Here is a 15250-nt window from a genome sequence, read left to right as displayed (position 1 = left end):
ATGCTTGTATTACTACAGTGGTCAGTCAATAGACAAAATTATTCCACGCATAAATTTCATAAGATCTCGAGTAAAATCAATACACAACATACAAGAAGTATTTGATTACCTTAAACGCTAATAAAATCCTGTAATTATCACAGAAAAAGGTCGGGAGCTCTTCAACAATTATCTTCTATTTCTTCACCATTATCTTCATCTGCAATGATAACCCAGATAAAGAGTTGGATATTAAAAATAAACAATAATAAAGTGTTAAACAAAACATTGTCAATTTACAAGGAGATATGGCACATTCTCGCAAGATTCTTCTTGTTTCGTGGAAAATTGATTGTTTCCATCAAGACTTTCCCAATTTTTGGGTTCCTTCTGACAGATTCAGTCTGCAAACAAAGACCAGCCGAGTCACATCATCATTCAATTCTACCATTTTATCGCTAATCATGTTAAAGCTTTCTATAATGTAGCTCTAACAAGATATTACTATTGATTTTGTTAAAAGAGAAGAAATTGGGTAAAGTTACTCCATTACTCTGTCTTAAATCCCTGAAATTTCTTTCCTCGGTATAAAGAATTCATCAGGAAAAACTTTCAACTCCATACTCTCCAGAAGTCACTTTTTCCGATGTGTCATGCATAACTTAATAATCACCACTGTTAGAATTTTCCCTGTTTGCCTCTAGCTCCTATACACAATCAATAAACTTGGTATTCTTTTGTTTCCGACTGATGTTGTTTTTGCAGCAAACACACAGGATTCAGAAACAGTGAATAGATTTATAATGGAAGTTAATTGATACCCTGTATTACCTTCACAACCTAAGCCCCTAGCAAGAAATCAATGTCAGAACTGGTTACAGAAGATTCTCGCCTCCTTCTCCGTCAATAACAATGTGTTATAAGCTTACAGTATATTAAATACATTAACTGCATGTGTCGCAGGGATATGGAACAATTGTTTAAATATTTATACAAAATCCAACATTGCAGTCCTTAATGAGCCAGCTAGCAAATATATCCTATACAAAAAGCATGTCCAATAAAATTTAATACTGGTAGTGTTTTTCAAGCATATCAATTGAATTTGGTGTCAAAACTAACTAGTAAATTAAAAATTCATAACTGCATATTGTTCCATGTTATGCAGTAACTGGATGTATCCTTTTCATAAAGGTGTTAGGAATCGAAAAATGCAGAAACACAAAACCTTTTAACACTTCCAAAGCTCAAATCTCATGAATATTTTATCTTTTAAATTTTGACATAGAGTAGTAAATAAAACAAGCCCTTGCTCTGTAAGTTTTTTTTCTTCTAACATATAACATCACATGAGTTTAGGTTTGGTGAATGCAATCATTGACATCTTTTCACTTCATCTGTTAGCAAGCCATCATGAAAGGAGCTGTAATATTGGGGATGGAAACCTAAATTTACTGAAGATGAAACTGTAAATTAAACATTCAATCTTGAGTGATCCTCATGCAGAACTGAAGTCTGTAAAAGCCTATAATATATATATAGCCATTAAACACAGTTGTCTGAATCCATCAATTCTCCACTGTAAAATGTTTCCATAAAGTTGCACACAGCCCTGGGAGATCAAATGTACTAATGAGCAAGCCACAAGGGTCCGGTTGTGTGGGTAATATATATAAAAAAAATCAAAGTGACCTTGACCTCGTGCAAATGACTATGGGTAAGGTTCATGACACAATTAAACATATTTTGTTATAGTTCTATAGAGTTCTTTGCAGAAATTAACCCATGCTTCTGGTAAATAATTGCTTTGTCCCCATAATACAAACTACACTTATTCCTTAGTTATGTTTTTAATTTAATAATATGACTTCTTTCCTTGAAACAAATATTACACAATCATAGCATGACAATTTCAGTCAATTCATAGCTTTAATACATCAAGCACAATCAACAAAGGATGGAGCCTGAAGTCAATATCATACCACTGGTGGGTGTGATAAATCCATGGATTGACCAGAATCAATAGGCTACGATCTTTCTTCAGATTTAAAAACAAAAATTTAAAACATAAAAAATGAGGTTTACAATTCCAATTTAGCATGCTTAGAATTAACCCTTCTGGTTGAGGTTTGCAAAGGTTTATCAGATTGAGATTGAAATGAAAGAATTATTTTTCTGAATAGGATGAAAGAGATCAAATTTATTTATTTTGAACTTCGGATATACTGAAACTAATGAACAGGTCCCCTGAATTTCAATTTAACCTGAGAGTCAACTGTTTTTGTGCAACAAGAAGGGAAATTGTAACAGAACAGACTGGGATTTGAACCCAGGGGTCCCCTGGATCTCTAGTCACATGCTCTACAAACTGAGCAATCTGGCCACCAGTGATCAAACCTGTAAGAAAGAGCCTAGAGATTTAGAAGGCCTAGGTTCAAATCCCAGTCTGTTTCATGGCATTTTTCCCTTCTGCTACATTTGTAATTAATCACATGGTATCATTTCAACCAATGGAAAACATTGTTACATGAAAAAGTTATTACTTAAGTTACTCCACATCAACTAAGGATTCAGATAAACATGCTTTACATGTATATAAAACCTCATCCAAATCAAAAGTATGGAACTATGTAATGATTTAACTTTGTGGAGTTAAATTTTCATGAATTGTTGAGATTTTAGAGTTTCAGTGGAATTTGATTTCTAGATATTATTGTTGTACATTGAAACCTTATATAATCTGTGTGTTTCATTGTGGTTTCAAATTTGTACAATGGCGTAACCACCACAAAATTTAACACCCCCGAAATTTAATGATTTCACAATAACTGAAAGCAGCTCTTAGTTAATTGTTAATATAATTTACTTGGAAAAATTTCTTGTCAGTCTACAAACTTGTAACATTGGAGGTTCTGATTGTAAGGCACTCATTAGACAAATGGTATGCAAAATCAATACAGGAAAAGAATTTTAAGCAACTGTTTATAAATGTGTATCAGTCAGAATAGAATGTATCCAAATCTGAACAATTTCTAGTGGTGCCTGACCCGATTCAAAATACAGCAACTAGAAGCCAGCCTTATATCAGACTGAAGCATAATCAACGCTGCTCAGCTATATATTATCATCAACCAATAGCTGATTTCATAATCCACATTCAACATCCCAGCTATTGATAATCAACATCCCAGTTATAGATGATCAACATCCCAGCTACAGATGATCAACATCCCAGCTACAGATGATCAACATCCCAGTTACAGATGATCAACATCCCAGTTACAGATGATCAACATCCCAACTGTAGATAATCAACATCCCAATTACTGATGATCAACATCCCAGCTACAGATGATCAACATCCCAGCTATAGATGATCAACATCCCAGTTATAGATGATCAACATCCCAGCTACAGATGATCAACATCCCAGCTATAGATGATCAACATCCCAGCTAAGATAATCAACATTCCAGTTACAGATGATCAACATTCCAGTTACAGATAATCAACATCCCAGCTATAAATGATCAACATCCCAGCTACAGATAATCAACATCCCAGCTACAAATGATCAACATTCCAGTTATAAATGATCAACATCCCAGTTATAGATAATCAACATCCCAGCTACAGATGATCAACATCCCAGCTATAGATAATCAACATCCCAGTTATAGATGATCAACATCCCAGCTACAGACAATTAACATCCCAGTTATAGATGATCAACATCCCAGCTACAGATAATCAATATCCCAGTTATAGATGATCAACATCCCAGCTAAGATAATTAACATCCCAGTTACAGATGATCAACATCCCAGCTGTAGATAATCAACATCCCAGCTACAGACAATTAACATCCCAGTTACAGATGATCAACATCCCAGTTACAGATGATCAACATCCCAGTTACAGATGATCAACATCCCAGCTGTAGATGATCAACATCCCAGTTGTAGATGATCAACATTCCAGTTATAGATTATCAACATCCCAGCTATAGATGATCAACATCCCAGCTACAGATAATCAACATCCCAGTTACAGATGATCAACATCCCAGCTACAGATGATTAACCATTAGCTGAATTTCCAATCACTTTGTCAATGGCACCGTTTATTACCTTTTCACAATAACAATTCCAAAAGACTTTTTTGCAGTTAATGCCAAAATAACTTGATTTCAAAAACGAAGTCAATACAGTTAGTTGATTAGATCTCTATCACTCTTCAGAATGAAGTGCCAATGACACGCGATCGCTGATTAATAACCCAGTCTCCTCTATTTCACATATTTCAGTTGTTGTAATAAGATCCGAGAGTATTGATTACAGAGAAAAAATTACAATTTTCTTGCCAGCGTTACTGCATGTATGTCACTGTGAAAGACTTGACAAATTTTACTACAATAATGAGATAGTTATGTCGTCCAAGGTCATGCAGGGGACGTTCAAGGTCATGCAGGGGACTCTCTGGATAAAGGACTAGGTGTATTTACAGCCATTTCTGGCCCTGGTATATATCACACTATAAACAACCCTCTTTCTAAATTGCTTGTATGAAATCAACATGGAAAAAGTAAGAACTGAATTTGGCAAGGCCTCAATGAAACTCAATAAAGATTCAAACTTAAATTTTTTTGAAAACATATCATTATATCACAATAGCTAAAACTATGCATGTACTCACACAACAGACCCATGGGCCACAATTATGCTCACCATAGTTATCTTGGCCCTGCTATTCTTTTCTTCCATTTTTATTCCCATGAATTTTTCTGACTTCATATTATGATCCCACCTTAGCTCAAAGAGGTCATGACCCAACCAATGGCCTTGGAGAAGAAGACTTTTTAAAGATGTTTTCTTCTTTATTCATGTACATCATGTTTAAACTTTGGTCTCTGAATTCAGTCCCACCCTAATTCCAGGGTGCATAGTTTGAGGAAGAAGAAAAAATTCACACACCCAAGAATATCAATAAAACTAATAGATGCCCCGAAAACTGCATCTAACCAATGAACTACTTCATGTGACGAAAGACTCACACAATGATCAATAAAAGTTGAAGTATTTTTAAAATATATATATGTGTCACTAAAGTAAATATTAAGTTACCGTGACCTACACAAAATGACCTTGGGTGATCTTTGTCTGAAAGCCATTTGCCTATCACTTATTTGTGTGATTCATGATGATTAACTGTTCAAAACTTTTAGAAAAAGGAACTTTTTCATCATATAAGTTAAATGTTCTAATGACCTTGACCTTGACATTATTGTGGCCTCATCCTATCCTTGGGGATGATGATTTGAACATTTTAGAATGTACGCTATGTCAGGTAGGCTTCACACAAATTTAATCTTTTCTAGCCCAGCCGTTCTTGAGAAGATGTCCAAGACGCCCACTCTATTTTCACTTTTAAAAAAATTAATTGTCTCTCTTTGGAAAGTGATATAACCCTTCATTTAAATGTTTTAAAATCCACTTTACAAAAAGATGTGTCAATTCTGGTTGAAATTGGTCCACTGCATCTAGAAGAGAAGTCAAAATGTGTGAAGTTTACAGAGAGATGGGCAGACAGATGGACTACGAACATTTGAGCTTACAGCTCAGTGGACAAAAAAGCCGGAAATTCTGTTTCATTGAATATATACCAGTACAAAGGATGTATTGTGAACTTGACTTTCAAGTTGAAATGCTGCACTGAAGGACACTGGCAAAAAATATGTCAAGGAGCTTAAAGAATATCACAAAAAATCAGGTCGCCTGTCTAAAAGATTCCAAATCTTTGTTGACAGAATCAATGCTCTGTGCCAATTAGAGCAGACATTGTCAACACATTCAGGTTCCCATATCCAGCATTTGCTAATGTTTACTCCTTTTAGCAAGAATACAAAATCAAACTTATAAATGTTTGGTAACATTTGTCTTTCATTCAACAATTATGATAATGGACACCAATATAAAGAAATGAAACATTATTGATTGCCTGAATCGGTTAAGAGACCCTTATTTGCAGGACTTTGATGCTTTTTAGATATTGGTTTTCAGATCAATTTTTCATGTCCATGGCATCAACTTTATCTTACATCCCAGTTTATTCTACCTTTATGGGATTGATTGCTAATTAGCAATCAATGGGTTGCACTGGGTGACATTTCATTGCTCGATGCTCAGATCTTTAAATTCCTTGTTATTGATGAATTACAAATATGTAGATGAAAAGGTCTTTTGTAGGACTGGCTCCATCCGAGTTCTGTATCCGAGTTCTATATTCAAGGCTCTCTCTTTGATGCCTGTGTCTTTGGTATTCATTTGATTTTTCGGTATGTAAGTACTTTGATTAAAGTTCTTTGACAAATGCAGCGACATCAGTAATATTACTTTTTTTTTTATCCTTGTACCATTAATCCAAGGTCAAATAAAAACTTGACAAGAGTAAGAGATTCCCACAACCTCATGTAAAATGATTTTCTATTAGGTGAATCCCCTTTGTCAGCAAATTAAAAGGGTTTTCAATCATCCACAAAATGCACATCAATGTTTTAACACTTCAGGAGAAAACCTCTAGTCTTTGCACTTGCCTGCACTTCATAGATGTGTTAGAATACTTCAAGTCAAGTTTCTTACTTACAAATTATACCTGCAATGTGCATGCAAAGCACAAGTTCCATGCCCAAGTACCACTTCATCACAATTAGGTGAAGTGAGTGGTTTCATGTTAGCTGACAGATTATTAGGAAATATTGGGGATGTTATCAGTTTTCTACCAGCATACAACAGTACCTTTCTAATTTTCTAAAGAATCATTAATCATAATACTGACATATCTCCCAAAGCCAAAACAACAACCCTCCACAGGATGTCGAGTCACAGAGAAAAAAACATCATTTCCTGCAATTGTTAATTTGATTGTTTTACAGTATATTCAGTATAAACATAAACTACAGCGAACATCCCTATAGAACACAAATTGATCCGATACTAACATAATTCAATCTCATTAAAATTCCATCAATTATTTTGCTTTTTATTTAAATCGGTCAACCTTTTCCCCAACACAATGGTACTACAAATTAGTTGTCAGCTGTGAGTATCAGCTAATTAGATTAATTCGCTAATTGATGAAAATAAGTTGAAATTTCAATAACATTCTGGAGAGACAGAAAATTCTTAACAAATTTTAATCACTCTGAATGGAATAGTCTTAATCAATTGTATCTTAGATCCCACTGGACCCTAACCCTAACCCACACTGGAAATTATAGAGTGACAGATGGATGCTTTTAGCAAGGGGACATAATTCTGGCATACTGGACAGTGCTACTTCACTATTTCACAAGACCTGTACTTAATGTACAGTGCCCTAGCTGCTTATACATGCAGTGAAAACAGATATTAAGTCAAAAGCTCAAACTGGGGCCTAGGCACCAGGATTCTGATTTTGCTGAGGTTTTATAGTAAATCCAAGGCAAAATATGATATCCCAATATTATTATCAAATTCCATTGTATACATCCATGTACACATGTAGGACAGTGCATGCCCTCTACGTGTAGATGACATTATCCAATGATTATACAATGATTATCATACTCATTGGACATTTTTAGGTCAATGCAATGGTTTAGCTACCTATATATTACAGTATTGAATATCATACTTCAAGGGTGGCTAATGCATCATACTGACTGAGAAAATGTATCAAAATTTGTTTTATCATACGAGTGAATAATTATAAACATTAAAACCGGTTAGTAGAGCCCATGGTACCTGGTCAGACATCTTTGTTAACAGCTACAGTGCACAGACATAATTCTATTGTTTGTTTGTTTATAAGACTGAATAATTCAAAACATCAAAACAAGCAACTAAGAGCTTACCAAACAATACAGACTGGCTACTATAGAGCTTACCAAACGATACAGACTGGCTACTATAGAGCTTACCAAACGATAGAGACTGGCTAACTTAGAGCTTACCAAACGATACAGACTGGCTACTATAGAGCTTACCAAACGATAGAGACTGGCTAACTTAGAGCTTACCAAACAATACAGACTGGCTACTATAGAGCTTACCAAACGATAGAGACTGGCTAACTTAGAGCTTACCAAACAATACAGACTGGCTACTATAGAGCTTACCAAACGATAGAGACTGGCTAACTTAGAGCTTACCAAACGATAGAGACTGGCTAACTTAGAGTTTACCAAACGATAGAGACTGGCTAACTTAGAGCTTACCAAACGATAGAGACTGGCTACTATAGAGCTTACCAAACGATAGAGACTGGCTAACTTAGAGCTTACCAAACGATAGAGACTGGCTAACTTAGAGCTTACCAAACGATAGAGACTGGCTACTATAGAGCTTACCAAACGATAGAGACTGGCTAACTTAGAGCTTACTAAATGATACAGACTGGCTACTATAGAGCTTACCAAACGATAGAGACTGGCTAACTTAGAGCTTACCAAACGATAGAGACTGGCTAACTTAGAGCTTACCAAACGATAGAGACTGGCTACTATAGAGCTTACCAAACGATAGAGACTGGCTAACTTAGAGCTTACTAAATGATAGAGACTGGCTACTATAGAGCTTACCAAACGATAGAGACTGGCTAACTTAGAGCTTACCAAACGATAGAGACTGGCTAACTTAGAGCTTACCAAACGATAGAGACTGGCTAACTTAGAGCTTACCAAACGATAGAGACTGGCTAACTTAGAGCTTACCAAACGATAGAGACTGGCTAACTTAGAGCTTACCAAACGATAGAGACTGGCTAACTTAGAGCTTACCAAACAATACAGACTGGCTACTATAGAGCTTACCAAACAATACAGACTGGCTCACTTTGTTTAAAGTCAAAAGTGATTAGAGGCACAAGTTTTAATTGGATAGTCAAAAAATCAAATTGATTAAGAAATTCTCCATTTGTCTTTGGTCTGAAGTTGGAAAAATCAAATGTTATATTCACCTTGAAGGCCCTGGGAGGTGAACATAACATTCTGTTTTCCTTGTTGTTGGATCAGGAAATCAGCCAATCAGAAAGCTTGGAATGATTTAGTCATACACTACAGGAGTAAATTTTATTAATAAAGCTTCGAATTCCTTTCCATCAAAGGATTTTTTAGCTATGACAAAAAGAATAAATGCATTATGTGTTCCATTAGTAAACATTGTTCCATTCTGTCACAAGAAGACAACTACTAAATACAGCCCCCCTAATTGTGATCTCCTGCAATACAATAATCTGAACATTACCATGAAATTCATTTTATCTCGAGATGTTTTTCAAATGTTTATGTGGTCACTCTGTGTTGTGCTGCCAGCAGAATAAAAAGTTTTGGAATAAAGAGAGATGGAATTGAGATGTAATTGTATCCAGGCTAAAATGTTTGCCCATAAAGTGTCATTTTTATCCCCCGGTGTACAGAGCAATTCTGAAGCAGATCAATACAACCGCTTTCTTTCAGAATGAGCGTGATGTATGTATTGTGATCCATATAGTTTTCAATTATGCTTTCTCCAAAGCTAATAAGATTCTACATGCTAATGTCATTACCCAGAGAACAATATGCTCTCTTTTCACAGCCCATTGGAAGCTTGTCTCCATGCTGCCTGCAATGCCCTTCTCTTTCTCTGGTGTCTGATTGAGAGTCAAAACCAGATTAAAACACCAGTGCAAGAGTTCACACTACATATCCTCAAGCGAGTTTTCGTGTTTCAAGATCTCATACATTCCATGTTGGCTTCAAGAAGATTTTCTGATGAAAGATCCTGTATTTTTCATTGTCACTTTGTCAGCAAGTCAAGAAAAATGAAGTGTTTTTCTGAGATTATATTAAAAGACCAATCATAAGTCATTAATAAAATCCATCCCTCAAGCTTTGAAAGATTTCTGATTTCAACTGATTTAAAATAGATTAATGGTTTAAAAATATTTCTTTATACGATATGTTGTGAAAAGATGGCAATTACATAAATACTTTTTTGCTAAAATGTTCTTTTTTTAAACACATGCAGTTTGCAAAGCCAAGCACTTTAGCATCAGACATGTATGGTGACAGTGGTCTAGTGAATCATTGGGATGAGTATATCTGCAGTTTGTGAGATATATATGTTAGGTTGGAGTCCAGCAGACACATTTCTTTACTCAGTTTTTGTTCCCATCTGATCTCCCTTATCAAAATATGAACACTTATAGCATATATAATCCAGCCACGGTTTGAACCTTGATCTGCATAGTTTTGGTTAAGTGGTCTGCCTAACCACGACAGTCTTTCATTGATTTCTAAATTATCTGCCAAAACATAAATTTTCATCCAAGCTTTAAAATAAACAAAATTAAAGTAAAGTTCAAAAGCACACCAGCATAGTCTCATACAGAAATAAATTGAATTATGGTATTGTAATTTCCCAACACGTGTAAACCCATCAAAAAATGAGTCTTGACAATAAAATACATTGACAACACCCCTTTTCTACTATCACGCTGGATAATGGCAACTTGAATTAATTAACTTCTGAAAAAAAATTATTACTGACTATCTCCCTGTCACTTGTTTTTTTGGTAAAACCATTTAATTAGCATCAGTACACAAGTCACATCGACTAGGTATCCCAAACAATTTCTGGCATTGTCGGAGTAATACAAAACAGGTACAAGTTTTTGACATTATATAGAATTATCATTACTGGAGTTCCACTGCGTATGATCTGTATAATTTTACAATGCTTCGGTAAGTAGTTTGCGTAGCGTAATTTGTTAATTGTATGTTTGCTTTTGCATAACATGCACCATGCCAAAATAAGCTAAGCAATCCTTACTTCTAATTTACTCTAGCAAAAACATACAGTGAAAACAGTTCCAATCACAAGCCTACCAATATCAGTTTTAGAAGATGAAACAAAGCACGAGCCCCAGACTAGTTTACTGGTGAGGCAAAACACAATCCCTAACAAAATGTTACAGTATGTTAAATGCAAAGATCAAGGACAACACAACTTCATAAATGAAGTCTCAAAACCCTAGTAATTACGCTCGCAAACAAAAACTAAAAGATACTGGATGTATAACCATTCTTTATGATATTTCAGGATGACAATGAAATTCAAAGCAGTAATTGAATTGTGTCACTAAGTTCAAACACAGTGAGGCATCCTGTTGCTAAATTGATTTTTTCCCCATTGCCTCTTTTATCTTGGAACACTTTTTTCCCCCACAATTCACAGAAATTTAGGGCTCACATTTAATGGCAGGGACAATCCTGTAAGAGCACCTTGAAAGTTCAAACACTGGAAAAAATCATCGATTTCGTAATTTACCCCCAAAATATGCCCTGCACGATGTCTTTTCTTTGTAATATGTTGTTTTATAAACGTCCCATTCAAGAATTTTTCTTCAACAGCTTTTGGTGAAGTGACACAAATTTTGATTCTTGCATGGTACACAGAGACATTGTAGTGAGGCTTCTTCAGAGTGCCAACACCTACTGGAACCTCTGTTTTCAAGGTCATATCTGAAAGACCAGTGACTTTCACTTCTGCTGCCAGGTGCTTGGAGAGGGAGCAGTCACTACTTGTGTAAACGCTTTAGGTATCACACCGGTAATTGTCCAATCAAAATGAACTTAGTCAATTGTAGTTCCATATATTTAAAGAAATATTTTTTTCCTTGCGCGATTTTTCTCATTTCCTCTTCTTCTTTTCTCTTAATTTTTGTACCCCTGATTAGGAAAGTTTGTGTAATTTGTAGAAATAATCAAGTGTATACAAAGGAACTATTTGCTGTTGGTAGCTGAGGCTACTTCCTGAGGTGCACTCCGGCTGTTTACACACATGTGAAAAACACGTGGATTTGAGGGTAGTCTTGTTTGCGGATAATTTTTTTTCGAAAATGCCGCGTAGGGTGTTGTTTTTCTGGTGTCGGCAGACGAGATAGGTAAAATAGAACATGTCTGACTGCGTTATTCGGCATCAATTTTGTAAACTGATTTTTTCCCCTCTATAGTAATATATAGTGAAAATAATTACCGGTGTGATACCTTTAGGTTTGATGCAGTTCTGGGATTGAAGTTTGAACTCGAACCTCCTGGTTATGAAGAGAACACTCCATAACCACTACATACTCTATATCCTGTGTAAATTATGTTGTTCATTAACTATGTCAATGTCCACATCCAAATAATTGATCCTTATTAATATTGAGCATTCTTTTGCCTATGGTGTCTGTCATAACTGTGAATAATTGATGCTAATGTTTCACTGAAATGATGCATGTTTCATGATATTGAAAGATTCATGTTTGGATCTAGCTCATTAATTTAGAGATTAACCATGTGCTTTGGGAATCTTGATTATCTAAGCATTCCAAATAATTGCATTACTTATTCAAAAGCAGATTTTCACTGTCTACAGAGATCAACTAACTTGACAGCAAAATTCTTTAAATTCCTATGGTTACCATACTTAACTTGATAAGAATAACAAGTATATAATAATCTAATTTAATTCAAATATATTTTGTTATGCATATTATAGGTAAAAACTCTATGCCTACATTTTTTAGCAAATACAAAATTTAGCACAACAATGGGGAAATACATGTCATAATGATGCAAGAGAATTTCACATCTTAGCATGGACCATATATTACCACACTCAGCACTCAGAACTAAAGGCACCAAAAATAACCACCACAATACCAAAGTACATGTACACACACTATAGCTAGTTTTAAGTTCCAGAGTTAACCTTTCACTCATAGTAAAGTCATCATCAGTGAAGAAGCAAACTCAGACCTATGCTATGGACTACTTGCCAATGTGTATAAAGTTCTATAGTTACGATTAGAAGACATTTCAGACCAAAGACCAAGGACTTTCAATGTCTAATCCCAAGCAAGCTAGTACTTGACAAAGAAACAGTAATCCTTAGGTCTGTCCAAGTTTTGATCCAAATGTCTTAAGATTGACCTCTCTTTCATGTAGTGACCACTATTACTGACCATGCACGATGCTAAAGACAAGTGATTTCTGAGTGAGTATGCAGTATAACCTGTCGGTACTAATGGATGTAATGGTTCAGACACAAGTTTCTCTAAAGCATCGTTTCATAACACTTCAAAAGCAAATTTTAAATTCAAGTATAAAGGGATTATCTTAACTTTAATGACATTTTTATATCTACACAATAAATACATTGACGATATGAAATTTCAAGACTGGCTTCAATTTCAGGAGTATCGGTGATACAACATATTAAATAAACATATTTTTCTGAATTTGCCATTTCAAAAAAAAAAAAACTAGCTCTACAGCGAAGCATGAAGCATTTGTCACAGATTAAGATGTACATTAATCGAAAGATTGTGCTGCACTTTCAGGGTTTTCTCAGAGAAAGTTTATCACAGGCTGGAGCCTGACCGGGGAGAATCAATATTTAAAATGATGACTCATAGTTAGCGAAGCACGCATTGCATTTGGACACCTTCATATTACTTTTCATTTTGGTACAAATGATTTTCAATCAATTATGAGAGCAATGAAAGCAATATAAATTGCAATTTACTCACAGAAGTTTTGCAGCCATTCATTATGATAAAAGTAAATGTCATGTTCATTTGTTTTTCAATTCCTGAAATGCTTGGAGATATGTGATTTGCATATTTCATTAATTTCCTAATGGTGGTGTAAATTATAACTAATTAAAAAAATTTCCTGAGGATGTATTCATTTTAATTTCATTAATAAGAAAAGTTTAAAAATGAATAGCAAATTTAAAACAAAATATATCAGTAAGATAATATAAACCAGTACATGCATGATATTGGTTTTCAATAAATGATTTGCAATGAAATAGATAGTACTGAAAATAGAACTTACCAAATGTTCAGAAGCAGGCAAAAATGTTCCAAACTTTAGAGTAAAGCCAGACAAAAGAAAGAAAAATCAATATGGTTACTCCTCTGCTAACTTGTGTCCAATTTCTATCATGTAATACGACTATAACCTTATATGCAATGGCAGAGAAAAATCAATCGACCAACAATGAAATTTTCATAGATTTTCTTCTATTCCAGAACAAATCCTTCACAGTTTTTATATATACATATTTTACGTCACTATGACTGGAGTAGCAAACACTTTAGGTCTCACTTAGAAAAAACCATTCACAAACAAATTATCCTTAATGATGCTTGTGAAAGCAGACACTGTCAAATTGACACAAATAAAAACTGCACATAGCATTTATTGCCAAGTCCTGCTTCACAAGTAAATTGAAAACTGGAAGATATCTGTCACTAAGAAGAAAATCCGACTGGTTTTAGAGAGATCTGATAGGATGACTGAAGCTTATCCTAGCGATGCCCAGCGAGGCTCATTTGAATTGCAGATATCCATGGAGTCAATAGATGGCATCTTTAATCAATACACTGAATCCTTTAAACTCCCTTTTTTGTTTTTACACAAATTATTGAAGAAAAAAGTTGTAAAAGAAAAAAAAAGACTACTTCACCCTCAAACTTTTACTACCTATTTATAACTCCCTATCTCATAACACTGGTGCTTAAGGCGCATCTGGACAAGCCAATGTCATTTTTTCCAATATCTACAAGACAAAGGAATTTTAACCTGAACCTTCTGTTTTGTGCTGGGAAACCTCGGGCTGCCACTGACTATTGTGAAGCAATATCTGTCTTTGGTGTAATTAGTGAGTCTATAGGAAATCAATTTCCCAGAACGTAAAAGACTGAGTTTTCTTTACTTAACAGCAGTTCCACTGCTGGGATATTTCCCTATTATGCATGCATGTTGAGTGGGAAGTTTTGCCAGGCAAATTATCAACATAAATGTTCAATATGAGTTATGTGTGACTGTATACACAACACACACAGCAATTACAGGAAAATTACAAGATGATGGACCGCATTTCAGAAACCAACATGCCTTACCTTACTTTCATATTGCCATTTCATACCGAAATTGAATTGCTAAGAAGAATGTGCTAATCATAAAAAAAATGCCATCTTCATACGTTTCCATACAGATTTTAGTGCTTCAGTCAATTTCCGGGTATAAAAAGCAAGAACTTCATTATTTTAGATCCGTCACAGCAGAATTTCTGACAGCCCATGTTTTGTGTCCTTACGAGAACTCGGAAATGAACCGCATAAACAGTATCTCTTCTTACATCAAGTAAAATTCTATTATCCTTGTCACTAACAAAAAAGTTCTTTTTAATAACAATCG

The 15250-nt window shown here is 34.9% G+C and overlaps 1 protein-coding gene across 19 annotated transcripts in view; it reads right to left on the bottom strand.

Annotated features, from left to right (window-relative positions):
* Positions 1-14701, bottom strand: part of LOC125671122 (tyrosine-protein phosphatase Lar-like) — an 86569-nt gene extending 71868 nt beyond the window's left edge. For 13 of the 19 annotated variants that reach the window (XM_048906595.2, XM_048906600.2, XM_048906599.2 and 10 more), the window contains exons 1-2: positions 13883-14587; positions 110-199 (exon numbers count right to left, since the gene is read on the bottom strand). The gene's annotated coding sequence lies outside the window, so the exon portion shown is untranslated. Of the gene's footprint in view, positions 1-109; positions 200-532; positions 765-810; positions 902-13882 lie in introns of those variants that run through there. The other 6 variants (XM_056163790.1, XM_056163796.1, XM_056163793.1 and 3 more) reach the window with 4 other exon arrangements.
* Between the last annotated feature and the right edge of the window lie 549 nt (positions 14702-15250).

This window comes from Ostrea edulis, chromosome 4 (assembly GCF_947568905.1).
Source record: "Ostrea edulis chromosome 4, xbOstEdul1.1, whole genome shotgun sequence".
In the NCBI taxonomy this organism is placed as follows: Eukaryota; Metazoa; Mollusca; class Bivalvia; order Ostreida; family Ostreidae; genus Ostrea; species Ostrea edulis.
This window is presented reverse-complemented; position numbering and strand designations above follow the sequence as displayed.